This window comes from Pipistrellus hanaki, assembly GCF_964339955.1.
Source record: "Pipistrellus hanaki genome assembly, chromosome: 12".
Classification (NCBI taxonomy): Eukaryota; Metazoa; Chordata; class Mammalia; order Chiroptera; family Vespertilionidae; genus Pipistrellus; species Pipistrellus hanaki.
Window position 1 is genome coordinate 7094594 of NC_140514.1, and position 26819 is coordinate 7121412.

The following is a 26819-nucleotide window of genomic DNA, read 5'->3' on the forward strand; positions in this document are numbered from 1 at the left end:
ATAAGCAGATACTTATTTAAAAGGATTCATTAGGCCCTAGCCAATTTGGCTCAGTGGATAGAGAGTTGGGCTGCTAACTGAAGGGTCCCGGGTTGGATTCCAGTCAAAGGCACATGCCCCTGTTGTGGGCTCAATCCCCAGTAGGGGGTGTGCAGGAGGCAGCTGATCAATAATTCTTCATCATCATTGATGTTTCTCTCTCTCCCATCATCTCTGAAATCAATAAAAATATGTTAAAAAATAAAAGGACTCATTAGTACAGATATGATTTTCACTCATACCTTTTGTTAATGTCAGGATAATTAAAGTGAACCAATATCCTCTAGGATCCTGTTCTGCTTTTAACCTAAGGCACTAAGTCAGGTAACCTCTACATCTCCATCCTGTTCTCCCACCCATCTTAACTTAGTTGTATCTGTAAGGTGAATACTTGCTATTAAACAAAGAAAAATCAAGCTGAAATGGCTAATTTAGTAGTGTTTGCTGAAATCGGTGGGCTAATGGGCAGCCTATTCCTTCCTAATGTCTATTGGCACATCCTGGTATCTCAGAGACTAGCTTCTTATCCCTGCATTTATTTTTTAAATGAATTTTATTGATTTTTTTTTACAGAGAGGAAGGGAGAGGGATAGAGAGCTAGAAACATTGATCAGCTGCCTCCTGTCCACCCCCCACTAGGGATGTGCCCACAGCCAAGGCACATGGCCCTTGACTGGAATCGAACCTGGGACCTTTCAGTCCACAAGCCGATGGTCTATCCACTGAGCCAAATCGGTTTCAACTCCCTGCATTTATTTTAAATGTTTACTAGCAGAATTATTCTAAAGATGAGACAATCGTGTTCTCATAGAGTCTTGGATAAGCCTGGTGACCTATGAAGATTATAATTATTAATAAACATTTTTGGTTAAAAATAAATGTAGTGAGTAGTGGTTACTGTTCACAAAGCACAATTCTTAGAGCTTCATAGATTTTAAGTCATTTAATTTGTAAAAAAATTCTGTCCTATTATTCTGCTGAATATTCTCCTTAATCCAGTCTACATCCAGTTTCCTCCATTCTTTACCCCGTTCTAGGTCCCAGGAGCCTGACCTCACCAGCCAGGTTCCTTGCCCTCCGCCTCATTGTTGAATACAGCTAGTGGAAGATGCCAGCAAGAAATGAGAGATTGGGAGGGAAGAAAGATAAAAAATTTTGCACCATCGGTTTCCTTTCTACCAGGCTGTTTTGATAGTGGATAATTTTATCCACCCAAGTGCACAACTTCCATAGCTAGCCCACTCCTGCAGCAGTAACTTTCCTAAGATTCCATTAACCAGTCTCTCCCTTTGCCCTTCCGACTCATGAAGGGTAATATTTTTATTGTCAGAATGCTATACTATTCTTTTTAGTTTTCCTTAGGTCTCCTTACCCCTTTGTAAATGTTGCTTTTATTAAACTCTCTTGTCTCTCTAGAATAACAACCTTTTGTTCTACATTGTTTCCTTATAATGTTGACAAGAAAAAATATCCATTCCCACCTGGGCCACTGTGTGGAGTTTGCACATTCTTCCCATGGTCTCATGTGTTCCTCCTCCCCTCTGGGTGCTCTGGTTTCCTCCAACATCCCAAAGATATGTTGGCATCTCTTAACTGTCCCAGTCTGTGTGAGTGTGGCTGTGTAAGAGTGTGCCCTGAGATTAAAGGGTGTCCTGTCCAGGGTGGAGACCCACCTTGTACCCTGGGATGCCAGGAGAGGCACCAGCCATCCATGACCATGAATATTTTAATCTTACTTAAATACATGTATACTCAAATTTATTTTAATGTTTAATGTTTGTTATGTTTTAGGATATATTTAGAAGTTTGGTGATGGTTTTTCTGACCAGATATATGCTGTAGGGACTTAATTCTTACTATACATCATTTTGCTTCCAGTCACAGTTTTTAAGAACATATGGATGATGTTATGTGAGGACTTACTGTATAGCATCTCACTGCCTGGACCTTAACATTTACAAGTTAGGAAACTGAGGCATGAAGACATTAAGTTAATGTTCAAGATCACATCATTACTGAGTGGCACAATTAGGGGTTCAAATGTTGGTTCTGTAGTTCTACAGTCTGTGCTCCTACCACCACAAAATATTGTCTGGGTCTCCAAATGAAGTCAGACAACTAGTTTTTAACACTGTTATAGGCCTGCAACATCTTCTTGTCAACTGAAGCCAAGAGCAAAGGGCCTATTTTCTTTTCCAGGAGAGAAAGATCATCAGAATAATTTCAGAAAGTATGTGGGCAGATTTGTGCATGGGAAAAATGTTTTGCATTTGTCCATGGTTTTCATATAATCTTCCAGATTCACCTGTTGTCTGTTTTGCATTGAAATAATATAGACAGGCATGGATTTAAGAAAAAAAATAGTACACAATTAAAAACAAAAAACATGGGAGTCTCAAAGAGCTATACTATAAAATTAAAATTCCAACTCTGTATTTCAAAAACTTAAGCCAGTCTTTTGCCCAAACTAAAACCAATAGTGAGATCAAATTTTAATCCAAAAAGGAGCTTTAGAAAGGAAACACCCATAAAATTATTCAAGGTGGCTGATGAGCTATTTCACTTAAATTCTAGAAATTTGTATAAAATTCTATGAGGTAGATCCTATTATTATCCTGCTGAATATTCTCCCTAAGCCAGAATAAATCATCCAGTGATTCTTCCTATAATTTGCCACATATTTAGTATTGTTTTAATGCTACTGTATATTACATGCCTTCTATATGTGAGGCATTCTACATACATATTATTGTTATATATCTCCCCATTCTTTAAAGATACATAATATTAGTCCCATTTATCAGGTGGAGAGTAGAGGATCAGGATATTTACATTTTCCCTCAGAATCAAAACATGAGTGGAGAACCCAGATTCAGACTCAAGTATGACTTTTAATATTGTATTTTTTAAAATTATTATCGTACTCTAGTTATAGAATTACACAATAACTCATAACTCAGTGTCTTGGGAAAGGTGAAAACCACCTTGAACCCCACTTAAGATCTCCCTAATTCTGTAATACTTATATTATTTTGATTAACTTTTAAGATTATGCACATGCAATAAAGTGCATTTGCTTTCTTTTTATAGTTTTTTTGAATGCAGCTATAAATTAGATAAGAATAGAGTATAATTCCATGTACACAGGTGGAATTTTTACACCTGCTAGCTGAAATAATTGAAACTTGTGAGCTCTATCAAACTCTATCAGTTGCAGAATATGCCTGGTTTAATGCAACATGCAGGCCTCTGAAATCTTTTATAATCCAAAAATCTTAAGAAATCATGTTTTTCCCCCAATGACTTTTAAGATCACTTAAGAAAGGAAAACTTGTCCTAGCCAGTTTGGCTCAGTGGAGAGAGCTTCAGCCTGCTGACCAAAGGGTCCTGGGTTCAATCCTGGTCAAGGACCCTTACCTTGGTTGTAGGCTCCTCCCTGGCCCAGGCCCTGGTTGGGCTCCTGCAGGAGGCAACCCATAGATGTGTTTCTCTTACCTCCATATTTCTCTCTATCTTTTCCTCTTTCTTCCTCTCTACCTAAAAATCAATGGAAAAATATCCTAAGATGAGGATTAAAAAAAAGAAAAGATAAAATAAAGGGACACCTCAATTTAAATGGAGCTCCTCTCATATTATTCTTTTTTCCTTTTCCCTTCATCCTTATCAATATGCTCCATAGTAAACCAAGTACAGTAAATCAAATAATTCATTTCAAAGCAAACTTTTTAGCCCTGGCTGGGTAGCACAGTAGGTTAGACGAGCATCATCCTCATATGCTTAGGTTGTGGGTTCATTTTTAGGGCACAGACAAGAAGCAAGCCGTGAATGCATAAATAAATTGAACAACATGAGTCTCTTTTCCTCTCTCTCTACTCTCTCTCTCTCTCTTTCTCTCTCTCTCATTTCCTCTTTCTCAAATCAATAAAACTACATTAAAAAGTTAAAGCAAACTTTTTTTTTAAATGTACAGTTAGGTAGACATAAGCCATACACGTCTATAGTAATTATTCCGTTTTAGCATGTGCCATCGACATAACCACAGGGTCTGGCATGTGGGCTTTTCCTTGCTGCACACAATTTCATACCCAGAGGTAGAGAGATTGTAGGCTTCTGTTGTAGGAAGTGCTGCTAACCGTGTTTACAAAAACGGTTGAGAAAACCCATGTCTGTCTGACAGCTTTTTACCACATCAATTATAAATGCATTTTCCCTTGGGTGGTATTATCTCCCGCCCAAGGAATTTTCCACTGTCCTGGAGCATTTGCTGAGGAGAATTGATTAGGAAGGCGGTTTCCCAGTAGATGGAGAGAAACTGCAAATGCTCCTGTTTGCTGATGCTGCTGCCCTCCCAGCATAAGTATTGCAAGAATGTGCACAATTACAGGCGAAAATTCAAGCGGAAGCCGCTGTGACAGGATTGGCAATTCATTCCTGCAGAGCGGAACAGACCCAGATTTTTGTGACTCGAATATACCCACCTAGGCAAAGGGATCCTTGCTGGTGGAGAAATGATAAATCCTGGACATCTGGAGGGGTGGGACAAAGACACATGTTTTGTCTGGGGTGGCTGGAGCTATTGGGATTGGCCATACTAGAGTTTTTGTCTGATTATGTTTATATAGACCCAGCTTCCTTTCTTTCTTTTTCTTTGTTCTAACTATAATCATGGGATATTAACTATAAATTAATTATTAGAAAGATGAGTTTATAGTAAAGTACTTTAAACAGTCCTGGGTATATTTCTCAAGGCCTTTTATTTGTAAATGCGACAAAAAGTTTTTAAGATGAATACATTTAGTTATACGCTCATTTTATTTTTATAATATAATATTTTTTTTCCTCACACTTGATTCTGAAGTTATGCTGAGGTAAGTGCCCTTGACCAGAATCAAACTCATGACCCTTCAGTCCATAGGCTGAAGCTCTATCCACTGAGTCAAACTGGCTAGGGCAAAATGGCCAACATTCTTACCCAGTAACCCCATGACTATAAATTTCTCTTTAAGTTTAGGAAATTCACCAAAACTCTGCTGTTCAAAACAGTGGCCACATGCCACACTGGACAATGGGAAACTGGTTAGTCAGATTGAGGTATAATGTAAGCGTAAAAGACACAGTGGGATTTTAAGACAATGTGCAGAATAAGGGGTATCTCTTCAACAATTTATTTGAAAATAAAATATTTTAATGCATCAAGTGAAATAAAACATATATTATAATAAGTTTACCTGTCTCTTTTTCCTCTTTTTGATGTGGCTATTAGAAATGTAAAGTTAAGTACAAGGCTCACATTTGTGCCTTGCATTTTGTTTCTACCAGACAGATGTTCTATCTAATAGTAGAAAGAACTACATGCATATACAGGCGTTTATTACACTGCTTATAATGCTACTTTAGTATACATTTGAAATATTTACTGAGGAGAGGATGGTTATGAATATCTTATATAATAAAAAACAAATATGCAAATTAACTGAATGGTAGTACAAGTGGTTGCTATGATGCACACTGACCACCAGAGGGCAGGTGTTTAATGCAGGAGCTGCTCCCTGGTGGTCAGTGTGCTCCCACAGGGGAAGCACCACTCAGCCAGAAGCTGGGCTTACAACTGTCGAGCACAGTGGCAGTAGCAGGACCATCTCCTGCCTCCACTGCAGGAGGGTGCAGGCCAGGCTGAGGGACCCCCCCCCCCGCACCCTCCCCCCTGTTCATGAAATTTTATGCACCAAGCCTCTAGTTATAATATAGTGTGCCCAAATAATGTGTACACACACTTAGAATAATTATAAAGGCAGTATTTTTTAAAATACATTTTTACAATTGAGCTATCAGCTATTAACGTGTGTATACACTTTGGGGGAGACATTCTGTATATGTGATTTAATGGTAAGCAGACGATAGAAATCATAATGGAGAAATTGAAGCAATATCTAGAATACAAGTGTAAGTTTAAAAATAGGAAAAGGATTGTATACAGAGTAGGTACCGAACTTTGTGAAAATATGTGTATGAACAGAAAAAAACAAAAACAAAAACAAAACAAAACAAAAAAAACAGTGGAAGCAATGGGCAAAATACTAAGTAAGAATTGAAAGAGTTGTTTTTTCTTCTTTAAAACCTCACTGTTAGTATTATACTATTTTTTCACAATTAAGACAGCTAGAATAAGGGGAATTAAACTGGCATAGAGAGGTTTTGTGCTATCTCCTAGTCTTCTAGGTGATGTCCCCTTAAGAGTGTTCAAGTGTCTTGCAAACCTAGGGAGCCGATCATTGTTGCCAATTGCCGCCAGGGAGCTTCTGGTGTGGGAATGTATTAAACATATGGTTCACCCTAGGGTCTTATGATGAGACTGCTAAAGCCTGCACAACTCCACCAGAGTGGTTTGAATTTTACAGAAAATCATGCAAACACATACCCTCACATTCACAAAGAAACTTATTTGAAAACGAAGAAAATAAACACAAGTTCTTATGCCACTTGTTCCTGTCCATCACTTACAGTTTTATTATTACCCTCATATTTAGGGCCCCATTGTCCCATTGTGTCATTTTCTCCTATTTTTATTATTTGACATAATGTTTAACTGAGCTTCAGCCTCCATTCTCCCCATCCCTTTCCAGTCTTAGATATTAGACAAAATAGTTTCCTCAAACTATTTCTCTTACAGTTTGTTGCCCCTATTGATTAGGAAAAACAATGAAACCATAAATAAGCAACCATCTTCATAACCATAGATTAGATAAACTCAGTTGACTTTAAATAGGTCTTTATTCAATATCAGCCCTCATGTCCTCTCTCACCATGACTACATACAGACTCTGATCTCCAGTTTACCTGGTCAATCACCTGGTCTAATTGATCAAGAATTTCTAGTCTCCATCAATCAATACAGTATTCACCCTTGAAGACCTAGCCCTATTACCACCTTTTGATAAAGTATTTCATGCACTACATGCCAGTTATGTGGACAGAGGTACAAAAATGAGGTACCTAATTTGATTACTCTATGCTATACCGCTTAGCACTGAAATCTACTCAAGTTTTCATGATAGACAAGATAGACAAGTTTTCATGACAGCTCAAGACTTCACGCTGTATTTTCTTTCATTCTTTTGTAGAAGCACAATTTCTTGTTGGTTTTGCTTTCTAACTAGTTCTTCATCTCTGTTCCTTTCATCCAGTTTAGGCCCATCACCTTCATCATGCCTCATTCAGGCCCCTTGTAGGTGATCTCACCTGTTCTGGCCTTGTTCCACCAGCCAAACCGCTCTCCACATGCCCTCTAAAGCACTATTCTAAGAACACAGATCTGATTATTCACTCCCCTTTTTAAGGGCCTTTACTTACTCTAAACCACTATGAGGGCAACATTATGGTGGTTGACAAAGCTCCCCCTCTGTTGTTGGCCTATCTATTGAGCAACATCTCTTAGCACTTATTATTTAATGCTCCAGTAGCACCAATCTACTTGTTTGTTGCAATACACAGCACCTTGTTTTCTGTATTTTCTTCTAAGTTTCTCTCTGCCTTTTTGACCAGTCCCTCCCCCACAATATATAAGCAAATTGCACATGACTTACCTACCCCTCCTTTTCCTTTGAAATAAAAATGAGTTTGATTTTTCTCTAAGAAATAATTAGAAAATCCATTCCCATTGATATTGATAGTTGATTCCATGGCATTTCCTCTATTCTATCTCCTTCCATTACTTTAGACATACAGCTATATATTCATTTTCACAGTGTTTCAAAAATGTTTACTTGTCCCTCTCAGCAAATAGTGAACACCTTAAAAGCAAAAATATATTTTATCCACTTCTTTGTCATCAGCTCCTAATATAGTGGGCACTCAATACCAGTTTATGGAGTGAACTAGCAAAGAAGTCTGGCTAAGCTCATTGCACATAAAATAGTTATAATGATAAGAGTTTAACCAAGTTAGAATTATGTTACTGCCAGTGATCAATTACTATTTATTTAATCTAAGGATATATTTTTTTCCTACTCTTGCCAAAATATGGGTACTAAGGTGAACAATTCTCTCCCATTCCCTAGCATGTGAGTTTTCACATAAGAAGAGATCTTGACACAGAGAGGGAAGGAGTGTGCAGGTAGATGTCGCCTTGAACTTGTTGGGCTCCTTTCAAGTTTATAAAATCAGTCGGTTACAGCTTGCAAAGGTGAAGCCGGGTGCAGGTAAATGTTAGTATTAGATATTTGAGTTTTGCAAGAAAAACATTTTCTACTGGGTTGTTCCTTTTAAATACCATGACCAGAAATGTCCACAGGGAAATCAAAGAATGTGTTTGCCTTTACTTCTCCTCAGACTATCTATTCCAGGACGGGGACATTGTTCTTCTTTTGTTTGGCGAGTATGGATTTCCTAAGGGGCCCTGAAGTGTCTTTTAAAATACCAGAGAATAAATTGTCATCTATACAATCCACTGGATAACAATTTATGTTCAATTTACAAAACCCACGTGAAGGGCTTTGAAAAAAAAATCTGGCCATATTTGCATATATTGTACCTCTTACACAACTTATCGTAATAGGAACTAGAAATGAATGTTTTTTATAAAACTAATAAGTGATCTTTAACACCTGGCTCTAAGTGATGAGGATAACAAAATATGTCTTGTCAAATAAAAATATATTTAGACTATAATTTTAAAAGCTACATGATATGGCAAGTTTTGATAGCTTGATGATTTCCTGTGTAATTCTCTACTAAAGAAGAGGACCACTCTTAAGTTTTACCAAATAAAATAATGAAGCATGACACTTATTGAAAATGTTGCTAGATTATTACCATTCACTTTTTAAAGGCATTCATACAACTGAACACCAAAAACAAATAATTCAATTAAAAAATATGGGAATAGTACCTGAATGGACATTTCTCCAAACAAGACATACACATATGAAGAAATGTTCAACATCACTAACAACCAGATAAATGCAAATTAGAATAATGAGATAGCATCTCACATCTGTCAGAAAGGCTATTATCAATTAATAAATCAACAAACAACAGTATTGGCCAGGATGTGAAGAAAAGGGAAGCCTCCTGCATTACTGATGGAATTGCAAATTGGTGTGGCTACTATGGAGAACAGTATGGAGGTTCCTCAAAAAATTAAAAATAAAACTGCCTACCTTATGACCCACAAATGTTTACTTCTGGGTATTTATCTGTGGCAATCCAAAACAGTAATTAAATATATATATTATACACACACACACACACACACACAACCCTATGTTCATTGCATCATTAGTTACATTAGGTAAGATATGGAAACAACTAAAGTGCCCATCCATAGATGAGTAGACAAAGAAGATATGGTACATATATACAACAGAATACTACTCAGCCACAAAAAGAATGAAATCTTACCATTTGTGAGACATGATTGGACCTAGAGAGTATTATGCTAAGTAACATAAGTCAGAGAAAAACAAATACCATACAACTTAACTTACATGTGGAATGTAAAGAACAAAATACACATACTAGCAAAACAGAATGAGACTCATAGACACAAATAACAGACTGATGGTTACCAGTCTGGGAGGGTTAGGGGCCTGGGTGAAAAAAAAAATGAAATTATTGAGAAGTAGAGATTGGTAGTTACCGTGTTTCCCCGAAAATAAGACATCCTCCAAAAATAAGACCTACTTACAGTTTTCCTTCTGAGTTCAATATAAGGCATCCCCCCGAAAATAAGGCCCCCCCTAGGCTAAATGTGAGAGATTTGGTCCACTGATTCTGAAAGAAATGGAGTCACAAGGAATTCACCAGAAAATTCAGAAATTGTATTGTTAGGATGATGTTCCAGAAGATGATGACATGATTGTCATTGAATAAATGAGTAAATTCTTGATACTGTAGGATTCACAGTTTGTCTGGTTTGTGTTGACAACTACTGTACTACTGTACCATATACAGGTAATAAATTTCCTTTGTTTTCATTTAACAATAAATGTGTACCGTATTCTTCTTCATGGAAAAATAAGACATCCCCTGAAAATAAGACCTAGCGTATCTGTGGGAGCAACATTTAATATAAGACACTGTCTTATTTTGGGGGAAAAAGGGTACAACACAGTCATGGGAATGTAAAGAACAGCCTAGCGAATATGGTCAGTAATACTGTATTAACTACATACGGTGCCAGGGGGTGCAAGACTTACTGGGGGGATCACTTTGTAAATAATATAAATGCCTTGCCACTCTACTGTACACCTGAACCTAATATAAAATGATATCAAATGTCAACTGTAATTTGCAAATAAAAAGTAAATAAAAAGAAGTTTCTTCTGAAGTCTGTGTGACTCTTCACTTCAAAAAGGAGCTTCCTAGAGCCATTCTTAATTGTGTGTTGCTCTCAATAGGCTTTTTCATTAATTAGTTAACAAATATCTTGTAAAAACCCACTGTTATCAAGCCAATGCGCTCAAGCATAAGAACTCTAAGAATGAACACAAATTCAAAGAATCACAGATTCCAGTGCACAGAGTCCCAGAAATCACAGTCAATTCCGGAAACCATATCCAGATGCCAATGAGGGGCAGCCATTGAGTGAAGCACAATTGCCCCCTTCATCAGAGGTGGAACCAGAAGATCAGACGCCACTAATAATCAATATCCACATTTACCATTGACAGGCTTAAACACTGGAGATGGAAAGGTGAAGTGGGGAGGGGACATAGTAAAGTAATTTCAGGGTCTTCCCTGACAAGCCGGGCGGGTGGAAACCACAGGCTGCACAGAGCTAGGAGGGGTGGCCTAAAGACTGTCTCCTTAGCCCCTGCTTTTCTGCACACAGCCCCATGCAGAGTGAGGAGCAAAGGCCCCCTTTCTGGCCAGTAGCCACTCTCTAATGCCATCCGATGGCTCTGAGGCTTAGCTTAGCAGCTGATGGCCAAATAACCAAGTGTAATTAAAAGTCGTGTTCAGAAAACAGAGAGAAATCCCCCACAGAGGGGTCTCCAGGAGGAGAGCTATCAGGCATCCATCCTCACAGGAGGCCGGACACAAAGCCAGCAAGGAGCTGGGGAAGGAAAAGGAATCTGGCTGAGGATGGAAGCAGAGCAGGGACACTGGAGACATTCCGGCTCCAAATGCAACGCGGCTGGAGCCCATCAGCTCACCTGAAGGTGGCAGGAAAGAAAAAGGAGAAAAATCCCCTCCTTGGACCAGAAACAACAGACATGCCCTAAGCTCATTAGCATCGGGGAGCCAAGCAGCTTTGTTCACACACAAAATTAGCAGAGGCAATTACGGAATAACGGCCGCCTTCGGTAAACAGACTTAATGCCTGGAAGCAGCTCTGGCGCTGCATGTCCATTATTTCTCCGGTGGACAAAAGGCAGGGTTTGGATCGAAGTCTCTGACATAAGCAAACCAGCGTGGCGGCTGCACTTTCCCTACTGGGCATGAGGAACTTGTTGGAGCAATGAAAAACTATAAAGGGGCAAAACAAGTTTGACAAGAAAACCCTGGGGGGGGGGGGGGGGAGAAATTCTTCCTTCATCAAGGCAAGTCTTTGTGATTTAGGTTAAAAAAAAAAATAAGGTCAAATGTGTACAATCAGAAAATTATACTACTTGTTGGGCAGGTTTGTAACTAAATGAAAAAAAAAAGAGGGTTTTCTGTTAACACTTTTTTTTTTTTCTGGCTTACCTCAAACTGGCAGAATACATTATTGCTTAATGAAATATTTTTAGAATATTTGTATTCGTTTCAGAGAGGAAGAGAGAGAGAGAGAGAAAAAAAATCAATGATGAGAGGGAATCATTGATCAACTGCCCCCTGCATGTCCCACACTGAGGATTGAGCCCATAACCTCAGCATGTGCCCTGAACAGGAATTGAACTGTGACCTCCTAGTTCATAGGTCGACATTCAACCACTGAGCCACTCCAGCGGGACATTTAATGAAATATTTATGCTGTAGGAGGGGAGGCAAATTCCCCTCTGTATATGCAGAGTCACTCTCTCAAGTTACTTTCCGGCTCTCTGATTCCTGCCAGGTGCACAGTAGGGGGCCATTATTTGGATGCTGCAGAAGCCCATGGAGAGCACACACTGTTTTGTGAAGAGTGCAGATAGAGGTATGTTGAATCTGGCAATGGCTGCTTTTAGAGAGGGCTTAGTGAGAAAGTACATACATTATTAATGTGTCGTCTAATACTGTTTCAATGGAAACATATGGATAAGTTGGTTTCATATATGGAGCACATGCTTGGGGTGGTCTAGCTTAAAACAGACTTCGTGGTTTTGGTGATATTCCCATCTGTTAGGGGCTAAGAGGCGGGGGTGCACTCTAGAAGATCTCAAAACTCTCCCTGAACTCCAGAATAGCTAAAAGTGAGGCTCAAGGAGAGGCTTCTGTGACTATCAACCAGGAAGGAGGAATCATACACAGTGAAATACTCTGTACAGGAAACACAGTGAAAACTCTAAACCGGAAGTCACCAACTCCACACCAGTATTTGAAATCCAGGCGGTGATGGGTGACATAGCTGCTTCTCTATTTGGACAACTCTCGGATAAAAGTCTGCAAGATTATTTGGGGATAAAACAATACTTATAATCAGAAGACATCTTAAGAGGAGCAACTGTAGACATTCCTTCCCAAGATATATGGAATGGCACCCACAGGTTACTCTAGTGCAGGTGGCTCGCTCCTGGTTTTGGCTGACAGGTGAGTACAGATGATTTCATGGGAGACAGTAACATGGAGCAGCTGGAAATGATGATTATGAAATAAAGGAAATCTAGAACACAATCCTGGTTCTGCCTGGACATCACTTGTACTGTTTCTGAACTCCACTTTTTTCATTTAATAAAACAGAGATGATAATCACTGAATCTAAGTCAAGAACTGTTTATAAGGCCATGGCCGGTGTGCCTCATGGATAGAGCATCTTAAAGTTTGATGTAAAGAAATCTTGACTTATTACCATGCAAACTGTTATCTTTACCAGCCCCAGACCTTCAATCATCATTAGTTAAAACAGTTTTCATGCAATTAAATTGGAATATGAGAATCACTAATGTACAGAAATTATTTGGTTTACTGGGGGAATTCTGAAAACACTTGAATGAACATCAAGTACGTGCACATTTTAGTGTGAGAGGAAAAAATCCATCTCAAGGTAGATTTTCTTTATTCATTGACTTACTTGTATGTATTTGTTCTCACTTACATGTGAAATCTAATGAACAAAATAAACTGATGTACAAAATAAGTCCAAAGCCATGGATAGATGGAACAGACTTACAGATCTCAGAGGGGAAGAGAGTGGGGAGGAAAGAAAGCGATTAACCGAAGAACATATATATATATATATATATATATATATATATATATATATATATATATATGTGTGTGTGTGTGTGTGTGTGTGTGTGTGTGTGTTCTTCGGTTAATGGGTTATGCATATATATATATTTATATATATATATAGTGTGCTCTCCATGGGCTTCTGCAGCATCCAAATAATGGCCCCCTACTGTGCACCTGGCAGGAATCAGAGAGCCTGAAAGTAACTTGAGAGAGTGACTCTGCATATACAGAGGGGAATTTGCCTCCCCTTCGGTCCATGGGTTATGCATATATATATATATGCATATATATATATATGCATAACCCATGGACACACACATGATGAAGGCATGGGATGGGGGTAAGGGAAAATGGGGGACATCTGTAATATTGTTAATAATAAAAATTTAAAAATAAACTTTAAGAAACTAAAAAAACCACACATTATGATTTTTCTTGAATAAGTACAGTTTCCATGCTATAAGGCAGAGTGTGTGTCTGTACAAAGCCAAATAGTTGGAATAGACTTCCATTGGTTATAGCCGGGAGAGGATATATCTTTTGTTCACTTTTTTTCTCAGCAGTCAGAAATCAGTTATGCCTAAAATAATAATAATAATAATAATAATAATAATAATAATAATAATAAAATGTAATAAACTACATAATTTCTTTTGCAGGTTACTTCTATTCAATAATTTTAAAATTGCGGTAGATTTATAGAAGAAATACATTCAAAACCTTCCTCATGCTCATTCAGATAACATCAATAATGTAGACTTTGCTAAATATTGCCTAATTGACCTGAGGACAAAAAAGAAAATATCAGGGCACAAATTCACCTGAAGGGTATTAAAGAATTCTGTAGCGCCTTGTAGAAAGCCTGCTTCCATCTGCAGTGCGAGCCATGGGGACCTAACACTCCTTGCTTATCCTTCCTTAATAAATCAGAGCTTTCAACACTTGTTTGCATCAAACCAAAACGTCGGAATCGGCTAGATGTCAAAGTTGGCATCTCACTAAAATTTACTTCTGAACAATGCAATGGTTTTTATTCTGTTTACTTTGTATAGTTTGGGCTTACTCACCCTTTCTCAGGAAAAAGGCATTTATGCTTACATGAAACATGAGAAGAATATATTTGTGAAGATTTTTATAGTCAATATATATGAAGGAAATTTATTTCCAATGCAAAAAAAGAAAATAAAAAGTTGTGTGTGGATGTCCATTTTTTCTGTTGAGGAATTTCATAGATTTTATTAAAGTCTCAAGTAAAAACATTATTGAGTAACTGATCTATAGGGAAACTATTCTGAATTACTAAAAATAAAAGAATAAATGAATAATAAGTACAGGAAGTTTAGATTCTCAAAGCTGTTGGAGCTGTAATTAGCCTTTTAAGTGTTCTCATTAAAAGAAGGGGAGAGGGAGTGAAGAGATTATGGTTTCTGAAGTTGCTGAGAAAATGTCAAGGGTTGGGGCCATCTGCATCCAACATCTCAATCAAATAAAGAAATCAACTTCCTATAAAGGGAAATGCACACCCCTCCCAAACAGGCCACATTTGAAATTGAAAATAGGTCCTTCATTAATCAGAAATGCTGAATTCCCTACAATTATGAAAATGCAGGTTAGAATTCAGTACATCTCGGGTGGAGCCCAAGATTCTGCTTTTTTTACAAGTTCCCAGAATAACCACTCTGCTGTTCTGTGGACATGGACATTGAATAGCTATGCCCAACATTGATGATAAATGCTGTGGCTAGCAAAGAAAAGGTGGCAAGGTGTTTTACCTGACTTGCAAATTTTTCTTGCTCGGGCACTTGGTTGACTTTTTCCTGACACCCATATCCTTAAGTCTACACTAGAGGCCCGGTGCATAAAATTTGTGCATGGGTAGGGTCCCTAGGTCTGGCTGGTGATTAGAGCTAACTGGGGCCTTCTGGCTGCCAGGCGTGGCCTCTCTTCCCTGGTTGCCAGCTGCTGGCCGGGGCCTCCCTTCATTCTGCACCAATCCCTGGTGGTCAGTGCATGTCATAGAGGGCAATTGGTCTCCTTGTCGAACTTCCATGGGGATACTTTGCATATATAGATTATTTCCAACATCTACTAATATATCTGTTTTTCCTGCCTCCAATCTGTCCTCCCCAGATTGCTATTAGTAATAGTAGCATTGTTGTTATTGTTACACTATTAGTCATCTGTCTGCCAGGTACTCTTTTAAAAATTCATAAGTATTATCTCATTAATCCATTCTGCTGCCTCATTAGTCTCTGCCATAATAATTAAATTATTCTCACAATCTCATGGGACAAACCTTTTGGCAGCTCCAATAGCATCTTGGAATGGGTTCTGAATTCTTTCCCCTGGACTCCCCAATATCACCATCATTGATCCAGAATAAGAGCTTCCCAGATGAGGCAAGTCTCTACTTTGCATAATTTGATATTAAATGTAAACTCTAACCTACCTTAATTAGTTGGTAAATTAAGTCACCTTTTCATAATGTATACTTCGTGTCTAGAATGTTTTTATCATTGTTTCCCTAGTTGACATTTAGAAACTTTACAATTTTGATAAGCCTCTATGCATGAGAAAGAATACCAAGTATTAATATGTCTAGATTATTCAGTGTTTAAGAGTAAATGTTGATAATGAAAGATTCTAAGAACTCTCAAGGGGGAAAAAAAACAGGAGATCTACTGGGACCAATGATAAATTGGAAGACAAATTCTAGTTTCTCTTGTCTCTGTTAAATGATGTAGATGGTTATAATGTTAGAATAGAAATATCCTAAAGTTGCTTACTTCACAACTTTAGGATTTCCAAATATACTAGGATATTACAAAATTTCTAGAAGGTTTTATAACTATATTTTTCTAATTACTGATTATGCAAATGCAGCTGAGATATTTTCCCCAGAGGGAGCTTCTTAAAATCTGTCTTCTTCTTAGGGCTCAAGAAGAGTAGGGCCCTGTCATACCTTGGAAAAATATCATACTCTTTCTCTAGTACTTGGTCATAAGTTAAATATAAACCAATGGGAAATAAAATATGCAAATCCATTTTAAAATAATCCAGACTGATTAATTTATATGTGCAATTGAATATATTAACATGTCTAGGAAAGTCTATATTGGCCAGAGGAGTGTTGGACTCATGCAAGATGAACAGAATAAGAGAGAGACCAATGGTTTGGGGGAAAATGTTCAAGTCCAACTGGTCAGGCCTTCCTTGGAAATGCAGAGTGTTCTTCAAGCTACTTTAGCCAAAGACTATGTTCTGAGATATTTGTAACACACTACGTGATAGTTCAATGATTGTGATCTGGCTTCCCATGTAGCCTTTCCTACCACTAGAAGCTGGTCATCTCCATGAGCATGACTTCTTTGCTCAGGACTGTCCTATTTCTCAGTACATATTAATAGGTTCCTTGTTCAGGTAAGTATCCAACAGCTTCTTTTCATGCTATTTCTGAAAGATAGAACTGTTGCCCTGTGATGATAAAATCAGAGTTCTGAGACCCAAAAGTGAGAGACATTCCAGTCAACTCACTATGCCATTCTATTTAACACTAATTCATACAACCACTATCTTTCTCAATAATGTGGCCCTCCTCAAACCTTTAGACACTTTGTTCTTTACTATATTATAGAGCAAATCAAAACCACTAGGTAAGACTCCCTCATCTTCTGTAGTCCAAACCCACCAACTCAACTCAACTACGTTATTAATCATGTTATCTTCTTTGATTCTGTGTCTTTCTTTCTCATCATATATGCAGATTAAATATAGATGTAGATGTAAATATATGTGTGTATCAATTGTCTTCCTCCTTGAAGAGTACACTCTTCCACTGTGTTTTGAATCCCATTCCTTCCCTTTTAACTGGCTTTTTGATGTTGCCAATTTTTCATTCAACACATATGTAGGAAATGCTTATTATATTTCAGATACTATTCAGCAGCCCAAATTTCCTCTTATGCGCATCATAATATTTCAAGGTTGGCATCCTTGTATGAATTTTGCAGAGTAGGAAATCGTCTCAACAAGGTTAAGTACAATACCAGATGGTAAGTAGCATGACTGAGATTTGAAACCAGGATATTGTGGCTCTAAAAAAGCTTTTTCTTGTTTGTTTATTTTCTATGTTGTTTATTCCCTCTTTAGCATATAGGCTTTATAGGAGCTGTGGACTTGTCTCTATGGTAAAGCTTTGTATTCCCAAATCCTTGAATAGTGACAGTCCATTAAGGGTATTTGAATATATTTATGAATGAATAAATGAATTCCCCTCTACTCTCCTGGTTATACAGGCTGAGGGTCCGTTTCTTTGACACCTCTGTTTACTATATTTCCACCCTACCCCTTGCTGTGTCAGTGACTTGAAACTCTCTCTTTTTCCTTGGAATTCTAACTTGGACAAAATATGGCTTATTGCTTTTTTTTTTAAAATAAGTTTTCTCTTGTCTTATTTCCAATTATCTCTGTTGAAATTATTCTTTCTTGAAAGTCTCTGGCTATTGTTGAAACATCTTTGCAGAAGGCTGAGGGGGACAGGGAATTTAGTGTATTTATCAGCCTCTATATGACCTTGTTTCAAACATCCTCGGGTCAAAACTAATTTATATTTTGCCTCTTGGGTACATATTACCTCAGTTTTCTGCATTCATAGCTCGGTATGGCTCAAATCAAAATCCTATAGCTTACAGAATCTCCATGTCCAACTCACTTTCTCACCAGATTTTCTTCTAAGCAAACAGATTATATTTCAGATGCTAGAAATAGCCGGTAGGTACGCTTGCTCCCTCTATTACTAAATGGGAGTGAGCATTTTTTTCTGCAGGACAATTTTCCACCTCCTTCTTACCCCTTCCCTGACCCTAGATTTCATAATGCTAATCAATAGATTATTAGGTATGCTTTTATGGGAAATCTTTAAGCTGCTGGCGGTCTGCAATTGCATGTTTTCTCTTGTTATGCTCTTTCTTTGGGGCCATCTGTATAGAATTTGGCACAAGAGCTTTAACTGTTTGATCTGTAGCAATTCGCTCCAAGGACTTTGGTGCTCTGCCCTCATCTGCATTCTCTTTATCCTTTCAGGTCACTAGCATTGTATCTGGTAGCATGTGTAAAAGACAAGAATGTTATTGTTGTTGGTTTAAATACAGATGCCCAGGGCAGGGCCTTGGAGATTCTGATTGTAGGTCTGAAGTTACATCTGTAAAAGGCCACTTTAAAATACCTCTATGTGATTCTGATACATGTCTGGTCTTAGCAACACCATGCTAAGAGATGACTGATCTTCATAGAGTGTAGGAGAAAATAACGGGTCTCTTATTGCTATGTTAGCTAGAATGTAAATTATCAAAGAGGTAGAGACTTGGCTTTAACTTCATTTTCACACTTTGCTTGTGAGATAATAGTAAAAGCAGTTCATCAAAGCTTCCATGAACCCCTGGTTTCTGTGTAAATAAAGAGCAAAGCTAGAAGCTAGAGGGTTAAGTTGATTTTCACCTAGCCATAAATGAGGCAGAAGAAGAGAAAGTGGACTCTTCCCCTGGAGATTGGAAAGGACTTAAATGTTAGCACTAACATATTGAACCTAATTCTCAGCTTCAGAGGTAGTCAGGGCAATCACCCAAGAGATCAATGCTTGCTCTCCCCTGGGGATAGACACGCTCCTGCTTTTCCTATTCCACCCCCAAACTTCATCTCTGACCAACTTCCCAAGGCAGAGAATTGTTGTTCTCCTTCTTTTTTTATTATTCTTTTTCTGTGAAAAATTCATTTAGGACATAACATCATAATTCTCCACTCCCACTCATTTTTCTTCTTTTTGCGAAAATCAATAACTTATAGGACTGGATTTTATAAAGGCTGAAGCAGTTAGGAGAAAATAAAGGAATGAATCTTTTTGCTCATCATATTTCACACACCCACCTGCTTAGTGCTTTGTGCCAGCCAGAAGAGAAAGCACATTCACCAGACAGCAAGAGAGAGAGAAAGTAGAAGCCAACCGTTAAATGTATGTTTACTGAATGCTAACTGACTGGCTTAAGAAATGAATACAGAAATGGATAGTTAGCAGCAAATGGGATAATTTAAGTTGGGAAGATGTCAGAAACACACCAGAAGTCCCTAGCTTTCATGGTAACAGCATTGGGAGAAACCTTAACTCTCATAATCAAAACAGTATTTAAGGTTGTTTTAATCTGAAAGTGCTATGAAGAGTATATGAGATTAGTGAATAATACTTACAAGCACTTCCATGTAGAGAATAGTATCATGCTCTGGGCATGTGAGGAAGTTCAATCTTGGGATAAGATAGTGGTAATGGAGAGAAGGGGACAGTAAAAGGCAGTATGTCAGAAAAAAAAATCAGAGGATTTAAGAAACGATTAGTCTGTGGGATGAAAACTGAAATAATCCTGGAATAAGATACTGTCCTGCAATTCAAGAAGTTATCTCTTATGGGATACCTTTTCCATATGGTGAATTGCTACCTTCTCTGAATTTTCACTGTAGTTTGTACATGCTTTTTGCAGGGTTTGTATTGTGGGTTTCATTGCTATTTATTTGCTTTTATCTTGATTCATATTGGATTGTTGGCTTCTTTGGAAAGACATATCCTCCTAAGGAAGCAAGAACTAGTGTACTGGTTCCAGGTGTGTGTTTGAGGAGCCTGGAACAGTTGTCAGTGAGGGAGAAGAATTGCCTGGTGTCAAAAGTTTTAAAAAAGGAAAAGCCAAAAGTTAAGTTCCAGGGACAAGCAAGGATTTAGAACTAAGCATTATAATTCAATAAAAGCACCACCTGCAGAGTGAGGGCAGAAGGTATAATGTCATAGTGCAGGGACCGGAAATACAATGAATATATAATAGAAAGCGTAGGCCAGTAATAAGGATAATGATAATGATGATAATGGGCAGTATTTCAAGTAATTACTGTGTGCCAACATCATGTTAAATGCTTTGGATTGTTAATCCTTATATACTAGTATACACTTAGAGAAACATATTGAGAAAGTCCAAGTAATCACTTTTATTTAGTGTATATCTCCTCTCTCTCCTCAATACCATTGAAGTTACAATCACACATTTGAAGTGATGTATTATTTTAAAATACACCTACATAATATAAGTAATATGGGCAAATAACATGAATAGACACTTTTTTCATAAGCCAATAAGCTTATGAAAAGATCTCAACTAATCATCAGAGAAATGTAAATAAAAATCATCAGAGAAATGTAAATTAAAATCACAGTAAGATATCACCTCACACCTGTCAGAATGGCTATCATCAATAAATCAACAAACAAGAAGTGTTGGCAAGGATGTGGTGCCCTCTTGGTGGGACTGAAGATTGATGCCTTGTGCCCTCTTGGTGCGACTGAAGATTGGTGTAGCCACTGTGGAAAACAGTATGGAGTTTCCTTAAAAATTAAAAATGGAATTGCCTATGACCCAGACATTCCACTTCTGGGGATATATCTGAAGAAAGCCAAAACACTAATTTGATAGAGTATATGCACCTCTATGTTCATTACAATGTTATTTACAATAACCATGATTTAGAAGCAACTCAAGTGCCCATCAGTAGACAAGTGGCTAAAAAAGCAGTGGTTACACAATGGAATACCACTCAGCCATAAAAAAGAAAGGCACTTTACCTTTTGTAGCAGCATGGATGGGCCTGGGGTTTATTATACTAGTAAGTGAAATAAGCCAATGAGAGAAAGACAAACACCATATGATTTCACTTACAGGTGGACTCTAATGAACAAAGCTGCAAGCAGAGCCCTGAGGTTAGGTTGAGGTCTCATTGTACAGAACACAAAGACTGCATAGAAACTATATCATAACCAAGAAACCCTCCCAGGCTTTGCAAATAATGAGCTGTTATAAATCCAATCTGGCATCATTTTAGCTTAATAGTTGACACTGGAATGCATTTTTTTTTTTTTTGGTTTATTTGCTTCCTCAGGTTATTAGCAATCTGAAGTTTAAATTAGAAGCTTCTGGATGCCAACAACTCATGTAATATATCAAGATGAAGCCAGTGATGAGATATCATATGCACTTTATTTAATACTTTACAAAGAATCCATGGCAATTATTTCAACTAATTCTCAAAGTTCTGAGAGAAATCCTAATTTTATAGGCAAAGAAACTGGACTCCAGTTCACCATTGAGCAGTATAGATGTTGATTTGATGGTGGTCATTTGTTATTCAGGTCTGCTCACCTCTTCCAGGAAGCCTTTTTTGATGCCCCAAGTCCATGGGGATTTCTCTCTTCTCTAATTTCTTATGCCATTAACTTATAGGAGTTAACCAGGTCATCTTAATAAAAATTCTGTGCCCTGTCCAAAAGACTAGACCTGTTTTTATTGATAACTAGAGGCCTGGTGCATGAATTTGTGCACAGGTGGGGTCCCTTGGCCTGGCCAATAATCGAGGCCTATGGGGAGGCGGGCAGTTGTCCAGGAAGAGGGACCATGGGAGACTGGCTGTGGGAGCGCACTGACCATTTAGTGTCTGCCCCCTGGTGGACAGTGTACATCATAGTGACTGGTTTACCCGTTGTTCAGGTTATTCGGTCATAATGGTCACGTAGGCTTTTATATATATAGATGTTATTAAAACAATCAGTAGATGGAAGAAATAGAATGGAATCAGAACTATTAGGCATTTTGGAAGCTTATCCTACAGCTTCTTCTCTTGTCAGCCCTAACTCTCACCAAAGTTATTTCCCCAGCTAGCCATTTGATCTCACCTGGAAGGATCTTCCTTCTCCAGCCTGAGACCATCCATGTGTTATTCAGGTCCCTCACCTCCTCCAGGCAGCCTCCCTTAATGCCTCAAGTCCACTAGGATTTCAGTCTTCTCTAAGCTCTTTGCCATTAACTTATAGAAATACTCATTGGAAACTCAGTTGCTGACTGTTCTTAGGCTAATTTTCATTTCCTTCATATTTTAAAAAATTCATTGTGGATAGACTTATACCTGTTTAATGCTGTATGCCCAACTCCTCTTCCCTACGCACCCACACCCCCAGGCAAGGACTCAGAGACTTGGCAAGGAGAGTAGACACAGACACGAAAATGCATGACACAGGGTGAGTGAGTTCTCCTGGGAAAAGCTGGCAGATTTGTCTCTCACTGTGAAACTCATTCCCTGGACTCAGATTAGGCCATCAGATGGGCTGTGGAGAGGAATAAATCAGCCTCAAGAACCCACCAGCAGAGGCTGGTTACTTATACATCTAGGGTCAAAGGGCTTTTGTCCAGGGCAGAGAGAGGGAGACAGGCCTGAACAGATTTCTACACGAAGACCTTTTTCCCTGAGGCTGGAACGTGTTAATAACCGTGACAATTTCTGAGTTCTGACAGGTTTAAGTCTGTAACCATCATGTGGACTAAGCTTCATTCCTGCCACAGGCTATAGTGTCCATCTTGTGGGGTTTCACTATCAATCATGACAGGCTCTACCATTTCAAATCTGTTCATTTAACTCATATCTCAAAGTGTCGGAGCAATCTCAGAGGAAGAGTTGAAGCAGGCACACAATTATAAAGGTTTGCTACACCATTAAAAGATAACGTATGTGCATTAGTGCATATGCATATGTGTATGCACACACAAATATACCTATGTGTATTTCAGAGCCTCTCTCTTACTGTTTTCTATGCCTGTAATACTCTTTCCACAGAAATTTACATGGCCGAATTCCTTACCTCCTTTAAAGTCTTTGTTCACATTTTACCTGCACAAAGAGACTCATCCTATCTAATAGGTTTAAAACTGTTATTGCCTCTCCCTCAACTTTTTCCCTCTCTTTATAACCTGCTATTTTTCTAAGATCTTATAAAATATATTTATTTCATGCATTAATTATTGGATTGTAAACCCTATGTAGATGGGATTTTTTTTTTATTGCTTTTGTTCACAAATGCATTATAAGCTAGAAAAGTGCCAGGCACTTAGTATAATAGATATGCAAGAAAATATTGTTATGAAATGGAATGAACTGTGATACTATGGATGGGATGGGATGGGATGGGATGGGATGGATGGGAAGAACAAATGCACAGTGTATCTACCACACCGTGGATGTCTCACAAATGGCTCACCTTGAGATCGTCCAGCCAGAATAGATTCCAGGTCTCCAAGGACACAGTGTTATCTGGGGATATGCAAATGAACACAGGCCCATGGCCTCTAGGAATAAATCTCTGTATTATGGGTTCCCATTGAGATCCTTGTTGTTATAAGCTGAGAACCAAGTGGGGTTACATTAGTCCTACCACTTTCTAAAGACCCACGAATTAATAAGTTAAACTTGGGAAGATACACATCATTCCCATCCACCTTTAATGGACAGAGCATGAATGCCATACCTAAGTATTACTCCTAGCAGTTTAGCGAGGAAGAATGAAAAAAAACAAAAAACAAACAAACAAACAAACAAAAAAACACAAACGACTCTGATATCAAGGTATCTACAGTCAGGACCCAGGAGACAATAAAGGAATGATGAGAATAATGAGAAATAATGGGATGGTTCAAAAATCCAAGCATTCACTAAATATTGTGATTCAAACCCTATCCTGGGTATTGGAAATACGATGATGGCAACATATGTTTTCTGCCAGGAATATAAGAAGCAATTGTAAATGCATCATTACAGTACAATGCAATGAATGCTGTAAGATTTATATATAAATCATGCACACATATAATGCAATGGGAACTCAGAAACAATGGTGAATAATTTTCCCACTACCTGTAGAGAGAGCTTCAATGACCTGGTAATGTTTCCTTTTAGCCTTAAGGAATAAATCAGAGTTTTTCAGACGAGGAAGGTGGGCATCGGAAAGACAACTAGGCAGAGGCAAGGTACCAGCGTGCCCTGTATTTGAAGGCCACACCCTGTACTTGTACTCCCTGGAGGATCTTCCTTTACTCACAGCCACAGGGGATGTCTAGCGCTCTCAATCTCTCTCCCTGGTGACTGGACAGTGCCTGCTTCAGAAGACACACTCAAGTATATAATGAATAAATGCATGAAAGAATGAAAATAATTAGGGATTAGCCAGTTCACCAACCAAGGCTCCAGTCCATTTTCTTAATTTTAACAGAAGAGCTGATGATTTTTTAAGACCACTTTTAATGGTCCATGGTTTTATGAGTTTGTGCTCTGAGTTTGCTGATAACACCTTCCCACTATGGAGGTGATGACTAGACCGTGTGATCAGGGGTCATACTATTGTTTCCAATCCTTGAGTGCCCGGCAAAGTTTGGGCACAGAGTAGGTGATCATTCAGAAAATTATATCAAAGGATTATAGTAGATACAGACATTCAGAGAGACAGATAGGCTGCTTAAAGGCTCTCCTGCTAGCTATTAGTATGTGACACTGTAAAACTACTTAATATCCTTTTTACTCTATTTACAAAATAGAAACAATAACTTAGGTCCCTATCCTATATAATATAGAGGTAATATGCAAATTAACCCTCATGCCTTCACAAGATGGCTGCCTATGATCAGGACAGCAGTGGGGTTAGTGAGGGACCACCAAAGGACTGAACAAGTAGGCTGTGTGGGGTGCCCAGGCCAGCAGGGGAGTTAGTGAGGGATGACCAAATGACTAAACAGCAGGCTATGTGGGATGACCAGATTGGCAGTGGGGGCAGTTAGGGGCTACCAGGCCAGCAGAGGGGGGCAGTTGGGGTAACTAGGCTGATGAGGGGGGGTAGTAAGGGGTGACCAGGCCAGCAGGGGGACAGTTAGGGGTGATCAGGCCAGAATTCAAAGGCAGTGGGGGGTGATCAGGACAGCAGGGGGGTAGGAGGGACAGTTATGGATGACTAGACAGGTAGGCAGATGAGCTATTAGGAGCCAGTGGTCCAGGATTGTGAAATGGATATCTGACTGTCAGTTTAGGCCCATATTGGAGAGGGTGAAGGCTGGGCTGAGGCAACACCCCCCCCCCCTACACACACACACACATACACATACACACACACACACACCACCCCTGTGCATTAATTTTGTGCACTGGGCCTCTAGTATTATTATAAGATTCAAATAAATCAATGCTATGTGCGATCTTTGAACAGTGCCAGATGCAAATAGGCACTAGGTGATAATTAAATGCTATGCTATTGTTATTAAGAGTTGTTATGACAGTGATTTCCTGATCCCTCACCTACAAGGCTGCTCTGTCACACCTCTCTGACAGAGTTAGCTGGTGGAAGGAGCTGCATACCAAAAGTCAGGAGGCACAGGTCTTGGCCTTGGTTCTGCCCAAAACTAGCTGTTTCATCTAAGGCAAATAACTTTCCCCTCTGAACCTCTGCTTCTTAAGAGGGTTATGGTTAGGCTCTGCTATGAGATATAAGAATTGTACACATATTCTTGTAAGACTCTTTGGGTTTTCAGCTTCTATTTGACCCCAAACAGATGCCAGAGTGTTGATAAAGGTTCCCCAGGGGCCTGGTACTTCTTCATAGCCAGTGAGAAGCAGGACACAGAGAGAAAATCTGGGTCCTGAAATAAGAACCTGACCCTGTGCCCCGCAGAAATTGTGTAGAAGCTCCATTGCCACCCCCTGCTGATGTGGTTTAAATGCACCTTGGACAAACCCAGTCCATGTAAAGCATCACTCCTGCCCCTGGCATGGTGCTAAGTGGAAGAACAAGCTCTGTCTCCACAGGGAGCACAACATGACAAGGCCATGGCACTTAAAATTTCTATTTTCCCCTTCATAGTGGCACTTAACTCATTGAACTGTAATTGTCGGATTCTGTTACCTGTGGTCCCTGTCTAAGCATGAACTTTTCCAGGGCAGAGACTGGGTATTATTTATATCTATATTCATAGCATATTACAAGGCACCTGGGACACTGAATATTTGTTGAATAAATAAGGTCAATAAATAAATGGGTAATAGTAGTAGTATCAATAAGAATAAAAAATTGACTGATGCTTTTACTGTATTTTTCTCCATGCAAGCACTGTGTTCCAGTGAATTGTTCCAATTAATCCTCAAGCCAAGGCTATAAGGGAGATATTCCTATCCCTGTTTCATGGATGGGGAAACAAAGGTTCAGGTATAAGAAGAAGAAGAAGAAGAAGAAGAAGAAGAAGAAGAAGAAGAAGAAGAAGAAGAAGAAGAAGAAGAAGAAGAAGAAGAAGAAGGAGAAACACAAGCAAGTTTACACAGCAAACAACCAAAGAACCAAGATTCACACTGAAATCAGCTTAACGCCAAAGCTCAGTTACAACCAGGGACCAAGTATTCAGCATGAGAATGGACTAATCAAAGACCCAAATCCTAGAGCTAACCTTAAGTTTGATTAAACTTGGATTTCACCATTTTCTCCTTCCCCACCTAACTTTTCCTTAGTAAAGTACATATTCTTAAGATCCTTGCAT